This window comes from Cervus canadensis, chromosome 13 (assembly GCF_019320065.1).
Source record: "Cervus canadensis isolate Bull #8, Minnesota chromosome 13, ASM1932006v1, whole genome shotgun sequence".
NCBI classification, from domain to species: Eukaryota; Metazoa; Chordata; class Mammalia; order Artiodactyla; family Cervidae; genus Cervus; species Cervus canadensis.
Genome location: NC_057398.1, coordinates 40,895,633 through 40,921,203, shown reverse-complemented (window position 1 = coordinate 40,921,203; position 25,571 = coordinate 40,895,633). Strand labels below are relative to the sequence as shown.

Sequence of the window (25,571 nt, the reverse complement as noted above, 5' to 3'; positions counted from 1 at the left end):
TAAAGTACCGCTTTTCAGTGTTTCTATACCACCCCGACTACCCTTCATCATAGTATTTACCTTTCTATATTGCAATTGTTCCCTTGTCTTTCTACCCACTATTTGATCATAAGCTCTAGGAGGACATACAAGCAGTTGTCTTTGTTCATTGCTTTATCTCCTGGTGCAGTACCTGTCGTATGTTAGATGCTCAATAAATAAGAAAGTATTTATTAAGAAAATAAACATCATTTCAGTATGTTAAAAGAGGACAAGTGAAACATTTTGTAACTTCCCAATGTTACATAATTTCTTATAGTTATTATTATCTCCACTAAAACTAAAATTACCTAGATCATGAATGTACCAGTCCAGGCAATCTGATGAGTTTGTGTATTACCTAATTTGAGGCTTTTACTTGTAGATCTCAGCATGAAAGTGTATAGTGTATACTTAACAACATGGGGTATAGGGCATGTAAACATGCTTCACATTGAGGGAAGACCTGTACCCACTGCCTGCACACACACAGACAACTGCATTAGTGACAGATAACCTTGGAGTTAACACTGAGATGGTTTCACTGTGAAAGCTCCTCAAGGTTGTAATATAGAACTGAGACTCAACAGCAAAATAAAATACAAGTCTTACCAGAGGGAAAAAAACAGTTTTTCTCTGCATTAAAAAAAATGGGAGGTTTTTTTTAAATTTTTTCCCCTGAACGATAGGACCATAATGATTCAATTTCTTCTGCACCAATCAGCATCAGCCGTGAGATCCAGACCTGGCACATGGAAATTTCAGCCTTAAGTCAAATATTATTTCAAAGTTAATGACAAAATCTATTTTTGCAGTGGTCTTGTTTAAAATATTTCCCCTTAATACTCTTGAAATGCTGTAATTGAAAGCAGTTATTTGAGATGCCAGTGCATACTTCTTTAATTATGTCCTGTACCATCTGTTTCCAATGAAAGGGCAGTATCTGTTTGCAGTTACCAATCTTATGAAAAACAGGCTTGTCCCGAAATAGATTGGAACTAAAACCAGAAAGCATTTCTTTCAGAGGCATCCTTTCAAGCCAATTAACTTTAATCATTATAGAAATGTTTATTTCCCATCTTAGTCTCTCTTCACATGTAAATTCCTTCAGGGGAAAAGATCTCTTTTTGTGACTGTTTGAATAGTTCCAATTTGGATTAATCAGAACCTGCTGGCCTGTTTATGTTCCAATTGTGAATGCTGGCAGATTTCTTGATGAAGGAGGCACACAGTCCCCAAGGAGGGCAGATCTAGAAAAGCAACAGATACACACCTACTAGTCAGAGAAAGTTCCCTAACCTCCAGGGTCCCATACTTGCCTCCATGTTGCCTTCTAGAGAGGTGACCAATGAAGTGATTTTATGGGTAGAAGACCAGGACTCCTAAGTTGCCTCAGTGTAAAGCCCATCTCTCCAAAGGAGCTAGACATTCTCTTAGACCACACACTCACATATGATTCTCATAAAAGCTCTAAGAAAGCTTGGTGACTTTGCAAATTGTGGTGGTGGCTTATAAGTGGCACCACACTATCCGGGGAAGAGTTATTTTAAAATTGCTTCTATTTCTTCAGGGAAATTCTCAAACCATAGGTTAAAAAAAATGGTTCTTTTTTTTTTTTTTTTTTCCTGCTTCTGACACACCAAAGCTCAGGGATTTCATGGTCATGTATTTAAAAATCTGAAACTACATTATCATCATTTTGGAAACAACAATTTCCATTTCCACTTCTCCCTTGAAGCTTCTGGAGTTATACATTAAGTGGGCCTCCTAATAACAGTGACATCCTTCAACTTTGGCTTCCTGAGCAACTGTAGCCTTTAGATCTTATGGGCTCCATCCAAGAAGCAGATATTCTCCTTGTTTTCCAAGCAACATGAGGGTGAGTAATACATTTTTGGATGTTATTATTAAGTAGCTTCATTTGTTCATAAGGTAAATTTCTCAAGGGCAAAATCTTTGGCTGATTTATACACTGATATATCCCAAATACCTAGAACATTACGTGGGACAAATAGACCCTCAGTGAATATTTGTTAAGTTTATTCATGCGTCTAAACCATAACAATACGTTAATACAAGACATATACAGTCTCCACTCTAACGATGTTTTAGAGATGAAAACAAAACTATCAAAAGACAAGATGTATTTGCCCATAAGCAGATTAAAGATAGGACAACAAGACCATCTCTGTGTCTGGAAGATATCTCTGTTCTCCTTGGGGACTGTTACCTCCTTCATCAAGAAATCTGTGTCTAGAAGATAGAACAAGATCACCTCTGTGTTTACAAAGTGTCTGGGTCAGAGTTGGTGTTTATTAAATATTTGGTTAATTTAGCTCAGCAAGTAAATGTGTCTTGGCCAACATCTGAGAAAGCTACCATTTACTGAATTTTTAATAAGTTCCATTTACTGTGATGAATGTTTTATACACATGAACTCCTACGATCCTCAAAACAAACAAATAAACATCCAGTGAAATAGATATAAACTATTTCCAATGTTTCAATGCAGAGCTGAAGCTTTTGTAAGGACAATAACTTACTGAGGTTGATCAGTTAGTAAATGCCAATCCGAGATTGAGAATTTGGGTCTGTCTTAGTTAAAAGATGATATTCAAATGCACTCACTATTTTCTCACGTGTAAAGTTCAAAGTGTCCAGGAAGGCCTCCTTCTAACACACCAAAACTCAGGGATTTCATGGTCATGTATTTAAAAATCTGAAACTACATTATCATCATTTTGTTTTTGTTTTTGTTTTCTTCATTATCATCATTTTGGAAACAACAATTTCCATTTCCACTTCTCCCTTGAAGCTTCTGGAGTTGTACGTTAACAGAGCCTCCTAATAACAATGACATCCTTCAACTTTGGCTTCCTGAGCAACTGTAGCCTTTAGATCTTATGGGCTTCATCCAAGAAGCATATATTCTCCTTGTTTCCCAAGCAACATGAGGGTAAGTAATATATTTTTTCTCTTTGGAGTTGAAATGTTATCCTGTCAGGTTGGAGGAACTTGGCAGGCTTGAATTAAAGAAAACTCACCCATCTATCCCACGCTCTCTTCCTCTGATGATTTAAATGGAAGTGTAACAAAATCCCTTAAACCTTCATAATTTAATTCCATCCCCAACTTTCCAGAAAGTCATCAAAACCTTCCTGTAGGAATGCCAAATGAGAGGCAGTACAGGATGATGAAACAATGGGAAATGTGGAGGGAAGTGAGGGAAAGTTGGAAAAGAGAACAGAAGGACCCTAATTATGCAGTGGCTGAGCATCTTCACACACTCACACTAATGAGTGGCCTCTGAAATTATGTGGTCAAGAAGAAAGTTGCCTTCCATGTTCTTAAGCCTGGCATTCAGGCCTATGACTCATATGCTGGGTCTGGAGTAGACTAACGAGTTATGAACAAACTACTAGCACTAATTTTATGTTAGAGAGACTATGATCTATTTGTCAACTGTTCATTTATCACCAAATATTATCAATCACCACTTCTCAATCTTCATGCACAGTGTACTAAATGTTACCCTAGGAGCAAGTGAGATATATATTTATTCAGAGAATGTCCCATTTAATTTCATTAAGCACACACATAAATAAATATGAGATGAAGATAAGAGCTCCCTCTTTCAAAGAAAATAAGAATGTCAGAATACAAGTCTTTCCCATCCTTTGTTAGGTTTATTCTCTAATAAAAGAAACTGAAGATTACACAAACAGATGGAAAGATTTACTGTGTTTTTAGACTGGAACTATTAATACTGTTAAAATGACTATAGTACCCAAGGTAATCCACAGATGCAATTCAATCACTAACAAATTACTAATGGCACTTTTTTTATGGAACTGGAGCAAACTTTTAAATTTGTACGGAAACACAAAAGACCCTGAGTAGTCTAAGCAATCTTGAGAAAGAAAAATGGAACTCGAGGAATCAGGCTCCCTGACTTCAGACTACAGTAAAAAGCTACAGTAATCAAAACACTATAGTACTAGCACAAAACCAGAAATATAGATCAATGGAATAGGATAGAAAGCCCAGAAATAAACCCATGCACTTACAGATTAAATCTACGATAAAGGGGGAAAGAATATAAAAGGAGAAAAGACAGTCTCTTCAGTAAGTGTTTCTGGGAAACTGGACAGCTACATATAAAAGAATGAAGTTAGAATATTCTCGAATGCCATACACAAACGTCAACTCAAAATGGATTAAAGACTTAAATGTAAGATCAGATACTATAAAACTCCTAGAGGAAAACATAGGCACAAGGCATTTTGAGATAAATTGGTGCAATATCTTTTTGGATCCGTCTCCTTGAGTAATGGAAATAAAAACAAAAATAAACAAATGGGACCTAATTAAACTTAAAGCTTTTGCACAGCACAGGAAATCATGAACAAAACAAAAGATAACCCACAGAATGGGAGAAAATACTTGCAAATCATGCAACCGACTGGGCTTAATTTCCAAAATGTATAAACAGTTCATACAACTCAATATCAAACAACTCAATCAAAAAATGGTCAGAAGATCTAAATAGACATTTCACCAAGGATGATATACAGATGGCCAACAGGATCATGAAAGAATGTTCAACATTCCTAATTATTAGAGAAACATAAATCAAAACTATAATGAGGGATCACCTCACTCCAGTCAGAATAGCCACCATCAAAAAGTCTACAAGTGATAAATGCTGGAGAGGGTTTGGAGACAAGGGAACTCTCCTACACTGTGGGTGAAAATGTAAATTGGTGCAACCACTATGAAAAATAGTATGGAGGTTCCTTAAAAAACTAAAAACAGTTACCATATGATAGAGTTATCAGAAATCCCACTCCTGGGCATGTATCTGGAGCAAGCATCCATTTAAAAAGATAGATGTAACCCAGTGTTCATTGCAACACTATTTACAATAGCCAAGACATGGAAGAAACCTAATGTCCATCAACAGATGAAAGGATAAAGACAATGTGGTATATATATATAATGGAATATCACTCAGTCATAAAAAGAATGAAATAATGCCATTTACAGTAACATGGATGGATATAGAGATTATCATATTAAGTGAAGTAAGCTAGACAAAGACAAATATCATATGGTATCACTTATAGTGGAATATGAAAATAAAAGATACAAACGAACTTATTTACAAAACAGAATGAGACCCACAGACATAGAAAACAAACTTATAGTTACCAAGGGGAAGGTGGGAGGAGGGAATAAATTAGGAGGATGGGATCAATAAATACACACTGCTATGTATAAAATAGGTAACCAAAAAGGACCTACTGTGTAGAACAAGAAACTATAAACAATATTTTGGAATAGCATATAAGGGAAAAGAATCTGAAAAAGAATATATACATATAAATTGCATCACTGTGCTATAAACCTGAAACTAATATGACACTGTAAATCAATATACTTCAATTAAAAAATTAAATTAAAAAATCAGGAGAGGGTAAAAGTCAGTGTGTTAAAATGAAAAACACTAATAATAACAACAAAATTAATATCTTTATTTAGCTTCTATTTTGTTTCAGGCATAATGCTAAGCTTCATAATAACCTTGTGAAAGTGAAAGTGAAAGTCACTCAGTCGTGTACGACTCTTTGTGACCCCATGGACTGCATAGTCCTGGATTCTCCAGGCCAGAATACTGGGGTGGGTAACCTTTCCCTTCTTCAAGGGATCTTCCCAACGCAGGACCAAACCCAGGTCTCCCACATTGCAGGTGCATTCTTTACCAGCTGAGCCACAAGGGAAGCCCAAGAATACTGGAGTGGGTAGCCTATCCCTTCTCCAGCAGATCTTCCCCACCCAGGAATTGAACCGTGGTCTCCTGCATTGCAGGCAGATTCTTTACCAATTAAGATATCAGGAAGTAAGAACCCTTTTGAGACACATATTCTTATCCCTATTTTACAGATGAGAAATTGAGAGTCAAAGAGGTTAACATTAGGTTCCAGAGCTAGTAGCTGACAGAAGCAGAATTCAAACCAGCTCTTACATCACTAACAAACTTTCTATATATCTTGGATAAAGTCATTTCACCTTCTGGGCTTTAGCTGTACCATTATTCTATAAAATTAAGAAGATGAATTTCACGCTGTTAAGGATTTCAGTTGGAAGTTTTGGTATCCAAATCTTACCCTACTCCTACCTCAGGGTTCTGTGCTGGAGATATCTCAGCAGGGCTAAATAGCAAAATGGGAAATAATGTACCAGCATTTCAGGTGTAGGGCTCTTTGGCTATGTCATTCTAGAGAATCCTGGTCTTTGAGGCTGTACTGGGCCTCCCTTTCCCTACTCCCATCTAACATGACTGGATCTGGATAGCATATTCCAAATTTACATAAATAATTAACCAATCAGCTTGGCTCAGCCATCCAAGTGCAAGGAACCTATGTACTCAGTCGCTGAGTCATGCCTGACTCTTTGCGATCCCATGGACTGACTGTAGCCTGCCAGGATCCTCTATCCATAGAATTTCCCAGACAAGAATACTGGAGAGGGTAGCCATTCCATTTTCCAGGAGATCTTCCTGACCCAGGGACTGAACCCAAATCTCCTTCATTGAAGGCAGATTCTTTTACCACTGAACCACCTGGAAAGCCCAGCTGTCAGTCAAACTGAGACACGTAGTGAAGCTGAGGATTATATGTAAAGAAATGACAATGAAATTAAGAGCAGAATTTTAATCAGAACAATAGATAGCAGAAGACAATGGCATAATATATTTAAAGTGCTAAAGGAAACTCAGTAACCCAGAATTTTTCACTTAGCTTAACTATCATTTAAAAGAAGAGGGCGAAAACACAGTTTAATAGTCTTTCACTGAAAAAATTATCAAAGAATGTGCTTCATGACGTTATCACCTCTTTCAACCATGAAGCAATGTATAGCAGTGGTGAAGAATTTGCTTACAATGCAGTAGATGCCAGAGACGCAGGTTTGATCCCTGGGTTGGGAAGATTCCCCTAGAAGGGGATGGCAACCCACTCCAGTATTCTTGCCTGGAGAATCCCATGGGCAGATGAGCCTGGCCAACAACAGTCCATAGGGTCATAAAGAGTCAGAAATGACTGAGCACGCACACAATATAAAGCATTATACCAGGTTAAGATAGAAAGGAGAAACAGGCGTACAGGTTTTCCCTCTCATATCACCTAAAAATAAGACAAAAACATATTTTAAAAGGCCAAAACTATATATCATACATAGGTTGTATGTATGTGTGTTTACTGAAGATAAATTGTTATATTATTAGTATAGTTCATATGTGGTCCTACTGGTAAAGAGGATAGAGTTTAAATGTTTCATGTCCATTTCAAGGCCTGAGTACTTGAAAACAACTTAAAGTATTGTGTTATCTGGATTTTACAGTTGTATATATGTGTCTATGTATAAAATTATCTGTTTCTAAAGGGCAACTGTATGATCCAATATAATTTATTTTAATCTAGTTCAATTAGTTTATACCAATTCCTTCCAGGTTGGATCAGCACAGTTAAATTTAACTGAGTACAACTGCTTGCTCTAATCTTGGCCAACTTTTATATTAGTTTGAGAATACATTACTCTCCAAATAGTTCAAAAAAATAAAGAAGGCAGACAGGCTCTATATGGCTGGTAAAAATGTGGCATCAAGGGCAGATAATGGATTTGAACTAGAGTTTGGTGTATTTTTATGCTCTGAGTGACAGCATAAGTGTCTTCCTGTTATTTTTGGCAAGGCACAAACTCAAATTTTGCCTTTGGTGCTTTTTTACTATTTTATTTTTTTAACTGTGGTAATGCTGTATTTCCCAAAACTGAGAAAAAACATTAAGTCATCTTCTCAATTGCTCTAGCCAAGAATTATTTCCTATGATGCGTTTGAACGTCTATGAACAAATTAACCTTAAATCTTGGTTATGTTGTTACTGCTGTCTTTGGGACATGTCTCCCAAATAAAGCGATTTTTATTAAATATGTATTAGATATTTATTTCTGATTCTGGTTTCCAAATTTTCTACTAATATTTCTCTAAACAACATCTGTCTATATTATTCAGTAATCCTAACAGGGGGTTATGACTTTCGTATTAAGAAAGGCATTTAAGTTAATGTACTGAGTTATATATTCAGTACTCAGTTAATGTACCCAGTACTCGGTTAATGTACTGAGAGCAAGACTAGGTATGTATAAGAGAGTGGGATGTTACGGAATTTCAGTGATGACCTCCTAACCCCCAACATGTGACATCTGTTTAAGGTAAGCATTACATGTTACCTTGAAAGGAAAATAAAGCATCAAAAGATAGCTTGGGGGATGACTGAATTGGAACAGTTCCAACTCTTCCTTATAGTTGAGAGAGCAGATCACCAACTAGTTAGGCTGAATCTTAATCATTCTATACAGTCTTTCTATAAGTTCTTTCTGTTCTTTATGACAAGCTGTGAACATTTTCCACCCCTCTATGAACTCAGATGGTTTTTTTAGCTCACAGCTTCTTGAAAGTTGCTCTTCCCCCAGTAGCTGCACTTTGCCCAGCATTGTAGAATCTTACCCTAAGCATGCACAGCTTATGATTTGGCTAACTAAAATTCCAATAAAGATTTCTGGAGCTGAAAAAGAAAGATACCCATTTTGACACTTACATTTAACATTAAAATGGAGATCCCAGCCAATTAAAGAAGGCAAGACAATAAGTGAAAGATACATATGTTGGAAAGAAAGCTACAAAACAGTCTTTATGCACAGGTAAAATAATCATGTGCATAGAAAAATCTGAAGAACTCCTTGAACAATGTATTATAACTAATACGTAAATTCAGCAAGGTCACAGAACATAAGGCCAATATATACAACTTTAAGTTTGGACACTAACAACAAATTAGTAAGTGAAGAATTGATGCCCAAGTGAAGAATTGATGACTTCTTACTGTGGTGCTGGAGAAGATTCTTGAGAATCCCTTGGACAGCAAGGAGATCAAACCAGTCAATCCTAAAGGAAATCAATTCTGAATATTCATTGGGAGGACTGATGCTGAACCTCCAATACTTTGGCCACCTGATGTGAAGAAGTGACTCATTGGAAAAGACCCTGATGCAGGGAATGATAGAAGGCAGTAGGATAAAGGGACAACAGAGGATGAGATTGTTGGATAGCATCATTAACTCAATGGACATGAGTTTCAGCAAGCTCCAGGAGATGGTGAAAGACAGGGAAGCCAGGTGTGCTGCGGTCCGTGGGGTCGCAAAGAGTCAAACACAATAGAGCAGCTGAACAACAGCTAACAACAAAGTATAGAAAATAAAATTAAGAAAACGATAACATTTAAAAGAGCTTTGAAGACTATAATATGCTTCAAGTCAAATATAGTGATGTATATGCAAGACTTATGCATGCAAATCTATAAACACTGCTGAAATTAAAGAGCTAAATAAATGGAAAGATGTGCTATGCTTGAAAAGTGAAAAACTCAGTGCTATGTTCAGTTCAGTTCAGTCTCTCAGTTGTGTCTGACTCTTTGCGACCCCATGAACCGCAGCACGCCAGGCCTCCCTGTCCATCACCAACTCCCGGAGTTTACTCAAACTCATGTCCATCGAGTCGGTGATGCCATCCAGACATCTCATCCTCTGTCGTCCCCTTCTCCTCCTGCCTCCAATCCCTCCCAGCATCAGGGTCTTTTCCAATGAGTCAACTCTTCGCATGAAGTGGCCAAAGTATTGGAGTTTCAGCTTCAACATCAGTCCTTCCAATGAACACCCAGGACTGATCTCCTTTAGGATGGACTGGTTGGATCTCCTTGCAGTCCAGGGAATCTCAAGAATCTTCTGCGACACAGCAGTTCAAAAGCATCAATTCTTCAGCATTCAGCTTTCTTTATAGTCCAACTCTCCATCCATACATGACCACTGGAAAAACCATAGCCTTGACTAGATGGATATTTGTTGACAAAGTAAAGTCTCTGCTTTTTAATATGCTGTTTAGGTTGGTCATAACTTTCCTTCCAAGGAGTAAATGTCTTTTAATCTCATGGCTGCAATGACCATCTGCAGTGATTTTGGAGCCCAGAAAAATAAAGTCAGCCACTGTTTCCACTGTTTCCCCATCTATTTGCCAGGAAGGGATGGGATCAGATGCCATGATCTTAGTTTTCTGAATGTTGAGCTTTAAGCCAACCTTTTCACTCTCCTCTTTCACTTTCATCAAGAGGCTCTTGAGTTCTTCCTCACTTTCTGCCAAAAGGGTGGTGTCATCTGCATACCTGAGGTTATTGATATTTCCCCTGGCAATCTTGATTCCAGTTTGTGTTTCCTCCAGCCCAGCATTTCTCATGATGTACTCTGCATATAAGTTAAATAAGTAGGGTGACAATATACAGCCTTGACGTACTCCTTTTCTTATTTGGAACCAGTCTGTTGTTCCATGTCCAGTTCTAACTGTTGCTTCCTGACCTGCATACAGGTTTCTCAAGAGGCAGGTGAGATGGTCTGGTATTCTCATCTCTTTAAGAACTTTCCACAGTTTATTGTGATCCACACAGTCAAAGGTTTTGGCATAGTCAACAAAGCAGAAATAGATGTTTTTCTGGAACTCTCTTGCTTTTTCGATGATCCAGCAGATGTTGGCAATTTGATCTCTGGCTCTTCTGCCTTTTCTGAAACCAGCTTGAACATCTGGAAGTTCACAGTTCGTGTATTGCTGAAGCCTGGCTAGAGAATTTAAGCATCACTTTACTAGTGTGTGAGATGAGTGCAATTGTGTGGTAGTTTGAGCATTCTTTGGCATTGCCTTTCTTTGGGATTAATGAAAACTGACCTTTTCCAGTCCTGTGGCCACTGCTGAGTTTTCCAAATTTGCTAACATATTGAGTGCAGCACTTTCACAGCATCATCTTTCAGGATTTGAAATAGCTCAACTAGAATTTCATCACCTCCACTAGCTTTGTTCATAGTGATGCTTCCTAAGGCCCACTTGACTTCACGTTCCAGGATGTCTGGCTCACCCATTCCAGATTGGGTGAGTGATCACACCGTCAAGATTATCTGGGTCCTGAAGGTCTTTTTTGTACAGTTCTTCTGTGTATTTTTGCCCCCTCTTCTTAATATCTTCTGCTTCTATTAGGTCCATACCATTTCTGTCCTTTATTGAGCCCATCTTTGCATGAAATGTTCCCTTGGTATCTCTAATTGTTTTGCAGAGATCTCTAGTCTTTTCCATTCTATTGTTTTCCTCTATTTCTTTGCATTGATCACTGAGGAAGGCTTTCTTATCTCTCCTTGTTATTCTTTGAAACTCTGCATTCAAATGGGAATATCTTTCCTTTTCTCCTTTGCTTTTCACTTCCCTTATTTTCACAGCTATTTGTAAGGCATCCTCAGACAGCCATTTTGCTTTTTTACATTTCTTTTTCTTTGGAATGGTCTTGATTCCTGTCTCCTGTACAATGTCATGAACATCCGTCCATAGTTCATCAGGCACTCTGTCTATCAGATCTAGTCCCTTAAATCTATTTCTCACTTCCACTGTATAGTCATAAGGGATTTTATTTAGGTCATACCTGTATGGTCTTGTGGTTTCCTTCACTTTCTTCCATTTCGGTCTGAATTTGGTAATAAGGAGTTCCTGATCTGAGCCACAGTCAGCTCCCAGTCTTGTTTCTGCTGACTGTATAGAGCTTCTCCATCTTTGGCTGCAAAGAATATAATCAATCTGACTTCAGTGTCGACCATCTGGTGATGTCCATGTGTAGAGTCTTCTCTTGTGTTGTTGGAAGAAGGTGTTTGCTATGACCAGTGCATTCTCTTGGCACAACTCTATTAGCCTTTGCCCTGCTTCATTCTGTACTCCAAGGCCAAATTTGCCTGTTACTCCAGGTGTTTCTTGACTTCCTACTTTTGCATTCCAGTCACCTATAATGAAGAGGACATCTTTTTTGGGTGTTAGTTCTAGAAGGTCTTGTAAGTCTTCATAGAATTATTCCACTTCCTCTTCAGCGTTACTGGTTGGGGCATAGACTTGGATTACCATGATATTGAATGGTTTGCTTTGGAAATGAACAGAGATCATTCTGTCGTTTTTGAGATTGCATCCAAGTACTGCATTTCAGACTCTTTTGTTGACTATGATGGGTACTCTATTTCTTCTAAGGGATTCCTGCTATGTGCTATGTTATCAGTCCCAAAATAAATTGATACTTTTAGAGTCACCTGATTTTTTAACTAAGAATACAAAGCAATTCAATGGGAGGAAGAAAGTCTGTTAAACAAATGGTGCTGGTTACCTATGCAAAAATAAGTGAGGCTCACTCAATCTGCACCTCACATAAAACATAAATGACTATTTTGAAATGGACCATAAAACTAAATATAAAAATCAAGTATACATAGTTTCAAAAGAAAAACACCTTCGTGATGTTGTTGTAGGCAATAGTTTTCTAGCTGTAATCTAGCAAACACTAACCACAAAAGACAAAAAGTCAAATCAAATCAACTTTCTCAAACCTAAAATACTGGAAGATTCTGCTAAGATAATCTAAAGACAAGCCATGGACTGAAAGAAAATACTATATATATCAGGTTTCCCAGGTGGCGCTAATGATAAAGAAACCGTCTGCCAATGCAGGAAACATAAGAGATGTGGGTTTGATCCCAGGCTCAGCAGGATCCCCTGGAGGAGGGCATGGCAACCCACTCCAGTATTCTTGCCTGGAGAATCCCATGGACAGAGGACTTGGTAGGCTATAGTCCACAGGGTTGTAGACAGCCGGACATGACTAAAGCAACTGAGCACCCTCACCCCCGCCATGTATATCAAACTTTAAAAAATGAACAAAAGACTTGAGCAAGCATTTTACAAGGACAATATGCAAATGCCAATTTGTATATGAAAAAGTACAGAGTACTCTACACCATTAGTTATCGGTGAAAAGCAAACTAAAAACTCAATTAAAGACCAGCTGACACTCACTAGAATGGTTAACATTTAAAGACTGATAACACCAATTGTTGATGAGCACATGAAGTAATCTTTTATATACTGCTAGTGGAAATATTATCATAAAACTCTTTGGAAATATTCTGGTAGTGTTTCACAAAGTTAAACATATACCTATTTATGATCCAACTATGCCATTTTAGCTACTTATCCAATATAAATGAAAGGATATATTTTAAAAAGTGGATGTTCAAAGCAACTTTAATTATAATAATTGATAAGTTGAAAATAACTCAGATAAACATTAACAGGTAAGTGAAGAAATTGTAGTATATCCATACAATAGAACACTATATGCAATAGATCTGGACCTCAAAAAAATTATGCTGAGTTAAAGAAGCCAGACACAAAAGACTATACTTTGATTTCATTTAATAGTGTTTGATTATAATTCAACTGTTCTATAATAGTGAAAACAAATCTATGGTTCCCAAGGGTGATGCAGTGGGTGGTTAGCAGGTTTTGACTGTGAAGTTCGGGCAAAGAAAGGTATCTCTAGTGTGATTAAAATGTTCTGTATCTTGGAAAGAATAAGTGTAACATGGGTGTTACATGGGTGTGGGCAAAATCATCAGTCCTTAAATCTATTTTATTGATATAAATTATACTTGAAGAAAAAGTTTTAATGAAATATTCATACTATAATTTTGCTCTTTGCTCTCATGTCTCCATAAATGAGTACCCCCAAGTTTTACTCCTGATGAGTACTTGAGTATAAAATTAAATTTTATTTACTTAAAAACTTTGTGGCTCAGTTTACTTAACCACAAGTATGCATTTAGCACCCATGCCAGGCATTGTTATATGTCCTGGAAATACAGTGATAAAGTTTTTCCCAGGGATCAGCCTAAAGTCATCTTCAAAGAAGGCAGTCTGACAGGGGCCGAAAACTAGGGGCAGAGGAAAGAGATATATGTGGCCAGCCAGAGTAAATACAGACTACATGAAGGGAACTCTTGATGATAAAAATTGAAGTTTTGATGATTAAATGAAATTAGACAAAAAAATTACCGAAATAAGTTTTGTGAATAAAAATCACATTAGAGAATAATCAGAAATGTCACAGGACCTGTTCTTTTCATCAAAAAGGTGCAAACAGAAAGAGGGGAGGAGAAAACCCCCCAAAGACAACTTTACCTAGTAGTATGGGTAAAGGATAAAGACTGTTGTTAATTTTGGTGTTAGTATTGGTGGTGGTAGTTGACTTCTTTACTTATTTTGCACTTTATCAAGATCTGCTCTTTCAACCTAAGTTATTTGTGTTCATTTCTCATAGTGGCATTGTCAAATATTCTAGAGCTGAGCTGTCCAATTTGGTAGCCCCTAGCCACCTTTAGCTGAGTACCTGAAATGTGGCTAGAATGACTAAAAAACTGAACTTTAAATTTGATTTAGTTTTATCAGTTTTTATTTAAATAACTACCTGTGGCTAGAGGCTACTATATTAGACAAGTTATTCCAGAAGTTACACATGTACTGACTGATGTAACTACAGCACCAAATAGACCTAAAAAACACTGAAGTTCTCTGTAAAATATAACCTTGGCTCTAGAAGGTGAATTTGTACACTTTTTTCCCCATGAAAATCTATTTGGCTTTATTGGATAGTATACCTTTTTAGCCTGTGTATCTCAGACTCTATAGGGAAGCTCACACTTTTTCTTTCATCATTTCTCATAAGGCCATTGGGTCTCATTGCTGAGGAGTCAAACACTTATAATACTCATGGTTCCTTCAGTAATTTTTATTTGTGCCTAAAGTACTGGAACAGGGCTTCCCTAGTAGCTCAGTGGTGAAGAAGCTGCCTGCCAATGCTGGAGATACAGATTCAATCCCTGGATTAGAAAGATTCCCTGGAGAAGGAAATGGTAGCCCACTCCAGTATTCTTGCCTGGAAAATCCCAGGGATAGAGGACCCTGGTAGGCTACAGTCCATGGGTTTGCAGAGAGTTGGAAATAACTTAGTGACTAAACAACACCAACAATAAAAGCACTAGAAAAGCTACTGGCAATTGTAATTGTGTGGTTCCTACCTGCATGGAATTTACTTCCTGCTTCAGGAGTCTTTTACTCTGAGAGCCTCAAGGAAAGCCAGGTTAAGTAGTTCTACTCTAGATGTCTAGGAGAAACTTACATTCTTCCCCTTCTACTCCTTCCGTCCTCTCCCTTTCCGTCACTTAGCATCCTTATCCTTAGGCTAATCTTCATGGATTTTATTTTTCATCACAATCTAAAGCAACATTTCTACAGGCTTTTTGTTGAACATTCAGTTCACATGATCATAAACTTTATGTCAACTTAAAATCCAGTTATCAGAATTTTAAATAAAATTCCTAGTATTAAAAATCATCCATTACAATGAGTATATTATTTCAGTGACATTATTTACAAATTGTGCCAGCCCATGTGTTTACCTCTTGATCAGTGGAGGCAGCCTGACTCAGATTTCTGATTCCCTTCTAAATGGAGTAAAATGTAGAGATTAAAAGCAGGGGTTCCCTGGGTTAGCATGAGTGGTTTCAAAACCTGTTTCCACCTCTTGCTAAATGTGTGACCTTCAGTAAGTTAGTTAGAAATGTGCTTCATTTCTTCATCTATAAAATATAGAATCAATTTTATAGTATTATTATGAGGATTAAGTGAGGTAATGCACAAAAGTTTCCAAGAAGAGTGTGGGGCCCATAGGACACACTCCATCAGCATGAAGTATCACTGTATCACATACCCTGATTCCTCCTTGCTTAGTCCACTAAATTTAAAAAAAAAATCAACTCACAATTACAGATTGTTAAGATTAGAAGCATTTGTTGATTTTGTCAGATTGCTCTTAATATTCATGTTTGATTGGACCCAGAAACACTAAGAACATTTTTCAATGAAGAAATCAGTACTGTGTCAAGTGTTGACAAGGTGGTCAGCTCCACTCACTTGAAGTGTGGGAGAAAAAAAAATGCTTCAACCCCGGAGAATAAAGCTAGTAGTTTCCTAATACAGTTTTTGTCTTTTTCATTTGGCTGTGGAAAGCATTTCTTAGTTCTCTTTGTATGTGACATTTTGTTTTGCTTTTCTTTGTTTTCCTCAATTCTTAATATATGAATTTCTTTCTCTAATGAAAGAAGGAAATTCCTAAATATAAGAGAAGAATCAAGATCTCTGTGATTTACTTTAGTGCCAGCTCAGTCTATTTTTAGAAAATCCAAATATCTTATCCTCAATAATAAAAATGGTGATAATACTGTCCCTAAGCCAGTAAGTTCTGGCTATATAAATGCCGATAATGTTGCTGAAACTATCACCTGAGCAATTCACTGACAATTATAAAATTGGCCTAATGAAATTTCCAGTGTCAATAAGAAAGTCTCAGTGTCATCCCTTGTTTTGGAACCTAAAATTTGCACCTTTAACTTGGACAGTCAGAGAAATTTTGTAAGACCAGTGTTGTGTAATTGCTTTTCTTTTTGCACAGAATGGCGAAAACACATATTCCCATCATTGAGATTTGCTCATATTTCCTTCAATAATTCCTTTAATTCTTTGATCAAGATCATGTGACTTTTCATTAATCATTAACTTCTCTGGGAAATATAATAATCATAAAGATAAGTAGAAACAACATTCAATAGCAAGTTTCCATGAATTTACTGTAGTTTAGCTAATTGGTCATTTTGTGATTTTCATGAACAACTAAGGCTTTAGTGCTGGCTGCCTAAATGACTCAGGATTTAGAAATGGAGATGCTAAAGGAACAAAGTTCTGATTAGCTACTAACTTCTGAAGTTTCTCTGTGTGCTCCCATAACACCATACACTATTCACACATCATCTCACATTTGTGTAACTGTTTAATTTTTCTCTTTCCCACTGAACTTGCAACCCAGAGAAGGCAAAGCCTGTTTTGTTTGGTATTGTGTAGCCAGTGACTAGCAGATTGCCTTGTACCTAGTGAGGTCTCCATACACATTTCTCAACCATATAAATGAATAAGTCAGCAAACCAGTCCAAATTGTAAAGAAAAACTTAAGATCAAAATTTATTATGAAAACTAAGCTGTCTTTCATGTGTCACAATAATGAGTTGTTGAAAGACTATCATGTAAACTATAGTATTTCAACATTCTCTCTATTTTATTGCTTGTCTTTTCCAAAATTAAACAAATGCCTCTTACTGTAATTAATTTAAGTTGTACACTGTTTCAGAAACCAAAGATGATACACATTTGTCAACCACATAGTTAAAGATAGAAAAATGTGTGAACTCTACCTTAAGCTAAATAGTTTCTAAAGGCAGATTTTTTTTTCTTGCATTATAATTCCAGCTAACAAATGCAGAAGGAATGATAGAATTAGAGAGCATCATTTTCCAAACCCCTGTGAAATAATGACCAATGATCATCAATGGATACTAAACCATTAGACAAAAAATTGAAGGGGAACATTACAATGGGTAGCTCAGACTGGCAATACCCAGACTCACTGGTCTTAATATCACAAAAAGAAAAATAACCAGGCATTTTGTGGCTACTAGTGTGATGCATATAACACTCACAACACCATCTGTGAAGTATAAGCATACCCTATTTTATTGCACTTCACAAATATTGAAGGTTTACAAACTGAAGGTTAGTGGCAACCGCTCTTTGAGCAAGTCTATTGGCACCATTTTTCCAAGAGTATTTGCTCATGTTGTGTTTCTGTGTCATCTTCTGTAATTCTCATGATATTTCAAACTTTTTCATTATCATTATATTTATTATGGTGACCTGTGATTAGTGATCTTTGATGTTATTACTGCAAAAAGATAACAGCTTGCTGAAGGATCATATTGATGGTTAGCAATTTTTAGCAATAAAGTATTTTTTAATTAAGGTATATACAGTTTTTTAGACATAATGCTATTTATACTTAATAGACTAGAGTGCAGTATTAACATAATTTTTATAAAAATTTATTTTCAGTTGGAGGATAATTGCTTTACAACATTGTGCTGGCTTCTGCCATACAATGACGTCAATCAGCCATAAGTATACACACGTCTCTTCTCTCCTGAACCTTCTCCCTACCCCCATAGGTTGTCACAGAGCACCATGTTGAGTTCCCTGTTATATAGCAATTTCCCATTAGCTATCTATTTTACACATGGTATTGTATATGTTTCAGTGCTACATGCACTGGGAAATCAAAAATTTTTGGTGACCTAGTTTATTGAGATATTCATTTTATTGCAGTGGTTTGGAACTGAACTCACAATATCTCCTAGGTTTGCCTGTATTCTTGCCCAAAATCAAATCTGCATCTTATCAAGCTTCTAGGTCAAATTTCCAGTTTATCTGATCTACAGGGGACAGTGGAACATGCTAGTGACACCACAGAATGTAATAAATCCAGACTATAGGAAATTCTACCAAATAAACAGCTCAGTTCTCTCCACAAATATATGGCAAGGAGGAAAGAAGAAGAAGGAGAAACCTATGAATTGAAAAAGATTTAAAAGACATACCAACCAAATGCAATGTACAAACACTTTGGGATTTGAAAAAATTCATATAATAACACATTTTTTAAACTATGAGAGAATAATAAAAGTTTGAATGCTGAATAAAGTATTTGGTTTTAATTAAGAATTATTGTTCATTCTTTTATATATGGCAATAGTATTGGTAAAAAAAATCTTTTAGAGATACATACTGAAGATACATATGGAAGAACTGTAATACAAAAAAAAAAAATCTTAATGAACCAACCAGATTACTACAATGGTGTGGTCAACCACCCAGAACCAGACATTCTGGAGAGTGAGTCAAGTGGGCCTTAGGAAGCACTGCTGTTAATAAAGTTAGTGGATGCAATGGAATTCCAGTAGAACATTCAAAACCCTAAAGGATGATGCCATCAAGGTGTTACATTCTGTATGTCAGCAAATTTGGAAGACCCAGCAGTGGCCACAGGACTGGAAAAGGTCAGTACTCATCTCAATTCCCAAGAAGGGTCATGCTAAAGAATGTGCTAGCCATCGGACAATTGTACTCATCTCCCATGCTAGTAGGAGAAGGCAATGGCAACCCACTCTAGTACTCTCACCTAGAAAATCCCATGGACAGAGGAGCCTGGTAGGCTTCAGTCCATGAGGTCGCACAGAGTTGGACATGACTGAAGAGACTTAGCAGCAGCAGCAGCCGCCCATGCTAGTATGGTCATGCTTAAAATCTTGCATAATAGGCTAGGCTTCAGCCTTATGTGAACCAAGAACTTCCAGATGTTCAAGCTGGGTTAAGAAAAGGAAGAGAAACCTGAGATCAATTTGCCAACATTTATGGGATCATAGAGCAAGCTAGGGAATTCCAGGGAAACATATACCTCTCTTTCATTGACTACACTAAAGCCTTTGACTGTGTGGATCATAATAAACTGTGGAAAGCTCTTCAAGAGAGGGGAATACCAGACCATCTTACCTGTCTTCTGAGAAACCTGTATGCAGGTCAAGAAGCAACAGTTAGAACCCTGTATGGAACAACTGATTGGTTCAAGATTGAGAAAGGAGCACACCAGGGCTGTCTGCTGTCACCCTGTTTGCTTAATCTATACACTGAGCACATCAGGAGAAATGTTGGGCTGGATGAGTTACAAGCTGGAATCAAGATAGGCGGGAGAAACATCAACAACCTCAGATACGCGGATGATACCACCCTAATGGCAGAAAGCAAAGAGTAACTAAAGGGGCTCCTGATGAGGGTGAAGGAGGAGAGAGAAAGAGCTGGCTTAAAACTAAATATTAAAAAAACTAAGATCATGGCATCCAGTCCCATTACTGCACAGCAAATAGAGAGGGAAAAGGTGGAAGTAGTGACAGAATTCCTCTTCTTGGGCTCTAAAGTCACCACAGACTGTGACTGCAGTCATGAGATCAGAAAACAATTGCTTCTTGACAGGAAACCTATGACAAACTTAGACAGTGTATTGAAAAGCAGAGACATCACTCTGCTGACAAAGGTCTGTATAGTCAAGACTATGGTTTTCCCAGTGGTCAGTACCTGGGAGAGCTAGGCTATAAAGAAGGCAGAATGCCAAAGAATTGATGCCTTCGAACTGTGGCACTGGAGAAGACTCCTGAAAGTCCCTTGGACAGCAAACAGATCAAACCAGTCAATCTTAAGGGAAATCAACCCTGAATAGTCTGAGACTGAAGTTCCAATATTTTGGTCATCTGATGTGAACAGCCAACTCATTGGAAAAGCTCTGATGCTGGGAAACATTGAAGGCAGGAGAAGAGGGCATCAGAGGATGAGATGGCTGGATGGCATCACTGATGCAATGGACATGAACTTGGGTAAACTTCAGGAAATGGTGAGGGACAGGGAGGCCTGTCGTGCTGCAGTCCATGCAGTAGCAAAGAATCGAACACAACTGGGCAACTGAACAACAAAACTGTAGTATTTACAAATAAAATCTATCATCCATGGGATTTTTTTTTCAAAGTAATCTAGCTGAAGAAGGTAAAGAATATATAGATAAGCCATATTTGGTCATCTTTGATCATTATTGAGGCTGGGTAACAGGCATATGCAGATTTATTATAATGTGTGTTTTAGTATTTCCATAATAAATAAGTTAAAAGAATGATAAAACAAGCAGAAATAAATATTGGAAACAGTCCAGGCTTGTGGTTAAGAATGCACCTCTCTAATCAACTGCCTGAGGTTGAATTCCAGCTCTCCCACTTACCAGCTGAGTGACCATAACAAGTACTAAATGTTCTTGTTCCTCAGTTTCCTCATCTGCTCAATGGGGCTAATAATGGTACTTTTCTAACAAAGTTGCCAAGATTCAGTAAATTAATACCTGTAAAGCACTTAAAACAGTGACAGATACCTAGTATATACTAATACATGTTAACTATTTGAGGGGAAGTCATCCTAATAACCAGGAATTAATTTTGAAACTCAACTGGAAAACATTCCAACTCTAATCATTTGGTAGTATTAGAGGAAAACAACAGAATGGGAAAGACTAGAGATCTCTTCAAGAAAATTAGATATACCAAGGGAACATTTCATGCAAAGATGGGCTCAATAAAGGACATAAATGGTATGGACCTAACAGAAGCAGAAGATATTAAGAAGAGGTGGCAAGAATACACAGAACTATACAAAAAAGATCTTCACGACCCAGATAATCTTGATGGTGTGATCACTCACACATCCTTGAATGGGTGAGCCAGACATCCTGGAATGTGAAGTCAAGTGGGCCTTAGGAAACATCACTATGAACAAAGCTAGTGGAGGTGATGGAATTCCAGTTGAGCTATTTCAAATCCTAAAAGATGATGCTGTCAAAGCGCTGCACTCAATATGTCAGCAAATTTGGAAAACTCAGCAGTGGCCACAGGACTGAGTCCCAAAGAAAGGCAATGCCAAAGAATGTTCAAACTACTGCACAATTACACTCAGCTCACACACTAGTAAATTAATGCTTAAAATTCTCCAAGCCAGGCTTCAGCAATACGTGAACCATGAACTTCCAGATGTTCAAGCTGGTTTCAGAAAAGGCAGAGGAACCAGAGATCAAATTGCCAGCATCCACTGGATCATCAAAAAAACAAGAGAGTTACAGAAAAGCATCTACTTCTGCTTCGTTGACTATGCCAAAGCCTTTGACTGTGTGGATCACAATAAACTGTGGAAAGTTCTGAAAGAGATGGGAATGCCAGACCACCTGACCTGCCTCTTGAGAAACCTGTATGCAGGTCAGGAAGCACCAGTTAGAACTGGATGTGGAACAACAGACTGGTTCCAAGTAGGAGAAGGAGTACATCAAGGCTGTATATTGTCACCCTGTTTATTTAACTTATATGCAGAGTGCATCATGAGAAATGCTGGGCTGGAAGAAGCACAAGCTGGAATCAAGATTGCTGGGAGAAATATCAATAACCTCAGATATGCAAATGACACCACCCTCATGGCAGAAAGAACCTCTTGATGAAAGTGAAAGAGGAGAGTGAAAAGGTTGGCTTAAAGCTCAACATTCAGAAAACTAATGGCATCTGGTCCCATCCCTTCATGGCAAATAGATGGAGAAACAGTGGAAACAGTGGCTGACTTTATTTTTCTGGGCTCCAAAATCACTGCAGATGGTGATTGCAGCCATGAAATTAAAAGACGTTCACTCCTTGGAAGAAAAGTTATGACCAACCTAGACAGCATATTAAAAAGCAGAGACTTTACTTTGTCAACAAATGTCCATCTAATCAAAGTTATGTTTTTTCCAGTGGTCATGTATGGATATGAGAGTTGGACTATAAAGAAAGCTGAGCGCCGAAGAATTGATGCTTTTGAACTGTGGTGTTGGAGAAGACTCTTGAGAGTCCCTTGGACTGCAAGGAGATCCAACCAGTCCATCCTAAAGGAGATCAGTCCTGGGTGTTCATTGGAAGGACTGATGTTGTAGCTGAAACCCCTATACTTTGGCCACCTGATGCAAAGAGCTGACTCATTTGAAAAGACCCTGATGCTGGGAAAGATTGAGGGCGGGAGGAGAAGGAGATGACAGAGGATGAGATGGTTGGATGGCATCACCAACTCAATGGACATGAGTTTAAGTAGACTCTGGGAGTTGGTGATAGACAGGGAGGCCTGGTGTGCTGCAGTTTATGGGGTCACAAACAGTTGGACACGATGACTGAACTGAACTGAATAGCTTCCTGAAGTCTTGAAATGAATGTGATTTTTGAGGCCAAATGTGGGTACAGTAAGGACGGAGAAACTGGATGAATGTGGTGATATTTATCAACTCTCCTCTGTGAAGCCTAAGAACCAATGGCAGGACAGTGTTCATAAAATTACAGAACTTTGTAACTGGAATCTGTTGTAATCTTTTCTTTTACTGAGGAGATAACTGGGGCCCAGAGAGGTCAAGTAATTTGTTAAAAATTACACAGTTGGCAATTAACTGCTGCTGCTGCTGCTGCTAATTCGCATCAGTCGTGTCCGACTCTGTGCGACCCCATAGACGGCAGCCCACCAGGCTCCCCCCTCCCTGGGATTCTCCAGGCAAGAATACTGGAGTGGGTTGCTATTTCCTTCTCCAAAGCATGAAAGTGAAAATTGAAAGTGAAGTCGCTCAGTCGTGTCCAACTCCTAGCGACCCCATGGACTGCAGCCTACCAGGCTCCTCCGTCCATGGGATTTTCCAGGCAGGAGTACTGGAGTGCCGCCCTTCTCTGTTGGCAATTAAACAGTCCCTAGAATCCAGATCTCAAGATTCCAGTAAGTTACGTGTTTCTTATATTCCAGCACGGCACCAGTGTGGGAAAGACCATTCATCCATGAAATCAATTATGACTCTAGAGCTGTAAAGTATCTTTCTGGGGGATATCCCTAAATATTGGGAAACAGAGAAAGAAATTAGTGTGGTGGGGCTGAATGGGCCTGAAACAGACAACGAGGCCATCATTGCCTGGTTAGTAGGAAATTGAATCATTCCCCAGTTCTTTGTTTTGCACAGTTTTGAGTTTCTCAATGATTTTGTATTTCAAGCCTTAGGCAGTGGTGCCTGAAGGCACTACTTCAGGTCTCTGGTTTCCTTCATGGCTAATGAGATCCCTCCAATAACTCAAAAATGACAGTAGTGTGGATCATTTTTGAGGTCTGTTTGGAGGCATCTGAAAACATCATTTATTTGCCTTGAAATAAAGGAAACATTTGCTTTATTTGAGAGTGTCCTAACTGTTCACAGGGAACATCCAAAATAAGCATATTTTTTCCCTAAAATCAGTTTTCAAGAAGGGTGTATATTTCTTGCACTGCCAAGAACAAAGCTTTCATCTGTGAGAGACTTGAGAGCTAAAGTGTATTTCAAAGACATATTAAACTTATCTCTAAAGTCAATTATTCTTGAGAAATTTCAGTGGCTAAGTTGAAGAAATGTTCACAATGAAATTAAAACTGAAATTATTATTCAAAATTTTGCTTTCAAAAAGCACTGGTAATCAAAATGGGCTTTTACAAAGGTCAGGCAATGTTTTTTATGTCCCCTCACCATGTACATGGCTGATGAGAAAGAAAACTATAAAAAAGTCACTACTCTTAGCTACCATTTTTACAGAGAGAAGCATTTTGGAAACAAAGCAGTAATTTCAACAAAGTAGTTTTGTGTCTTAAAAACAAATATGCCTGTAAAAGAACCACTGTTCTAGTAATTATTGAACTACTTGTAGTGTCCTTGACATCATGTCTTTCCATATGCTTTTTCACATATTTGTGGTTATTCTTTGCTACTATGCCAAAGTTTGATAAGCAGTAGTTTATTAAAGGTTACTTACAATGTGGAATCTGAAATCATATCAAACACTTTTCATACTCTATTACATTAAAAACCCATTGGTTTGTCTTGCACTTTGAGGAAATCTTTCACTTATGCCTAACTTTGTAATATCATACATTGGTAATTTGGAACATTCTGGTTTACTTAGTTATACAGATCTTCCAAACACTGACACAAAGTCACATTTACTAATATCACCACCAACTTCATCAGAAAAGTCTTCAAGTATTTGGAAGCTGTCAAACCCATGGTGGTGGATAAAATTCTCCAAGATTTGAATTTTCTCCTTAAAATTTTAATTGTATCATTGGCATCAGATAGTTGTTTTCCCCAAAGTGACAAACTCACTTCACTTGTTTTTGAGAAAATGTCTGCCAAATACCCAAGTCTGAATAACCACACTGTTTGATTCCTTCTTTCAAATTAAAAAAAAAAAATAGTATATTTCATGAGTAAAGTGTTGAGTTCAGTTCACAACTCAAATAATCACACAAATGCTCTACCTCAAAAACAAGAAGTCATTGTATTTCATTCTGTACAGAAGTGTTTTATGTGTCCTTCCCATTTTATTACACTGAGTATTTGAAAGACTTGTATGAGCTTTGCCTGTTTCGTTTGTTTTGTTTTGTTTACTAATACAGTTTGGTGCCACTGCACTGATTCAGGCAAAAGGCTGACAGTTTTACCCATCAACGATTTTACACCATTAGTGTATTATTATGAAAATAGTTTTGATCTCCTGGATTCCTGATAGGATCTCAGAGGGCCTCCAAGGATCTGCCGATTTCTGGTGGTGCTTCGAAAACTTAATTCTGATAGAATACGATTTGAAATAAAGATTACAGGAGTGTGACAAGGATGAAAAATCTTAGGCTCTGTGAAGGAGAGCTTAATTCTTACTTGGTTTATGTCAAAGGGAATGGAGGAATATTTAATGGAGAATATCTTTGGGTCAGGCTATAAATCGAGCACTACAGGTCAATAATAAAATGAAGGAATTTAATAAATAAAAATCTAATATAAAATAAGAAACCAAATTAAATATTATAAAAGCATTTTGCGTCTGAAATGTAAAAAATACATTTGGATTCTGTTATTATTATTTCCTTTTTAATCTTGATTAGATAATACCTCACTGGCAAATTTAGGAAAGTTCTTGTAGAATATACAAGAATGATAATTTTTTTTCTCTAAAATTGCATTTTTTAATATTTCAAAGAAATGTAAATCTGA

The 25,571-nt window shown here is 37.5% G+C and overlaps 1 protein-coding gene across 1 annotated transcript in view; it reads left to right on the top strand.

Moving 5' to 3' along the window:
• The first annotated feature begins 1,316 nt into the window (after positions 1-1,316).
• The window catches only part of MROH9 (maestro heat like repeat family member 9), a 140,543-nt gene continuing 116,288 nt past the window's right edge, over positions 1,317-25,571 (top strand). The window contains exons 1-2 of the mRNA XM_043484660.1: positions 1,317-1,897; positions 2,834-2,974. The gene's annotated coding sequence lies outside the window, so the exon portion shown is untranslated. The remainder of the gene's footprint in view (positions 1,898-2,833; positions 2,975-25,571) is intronic.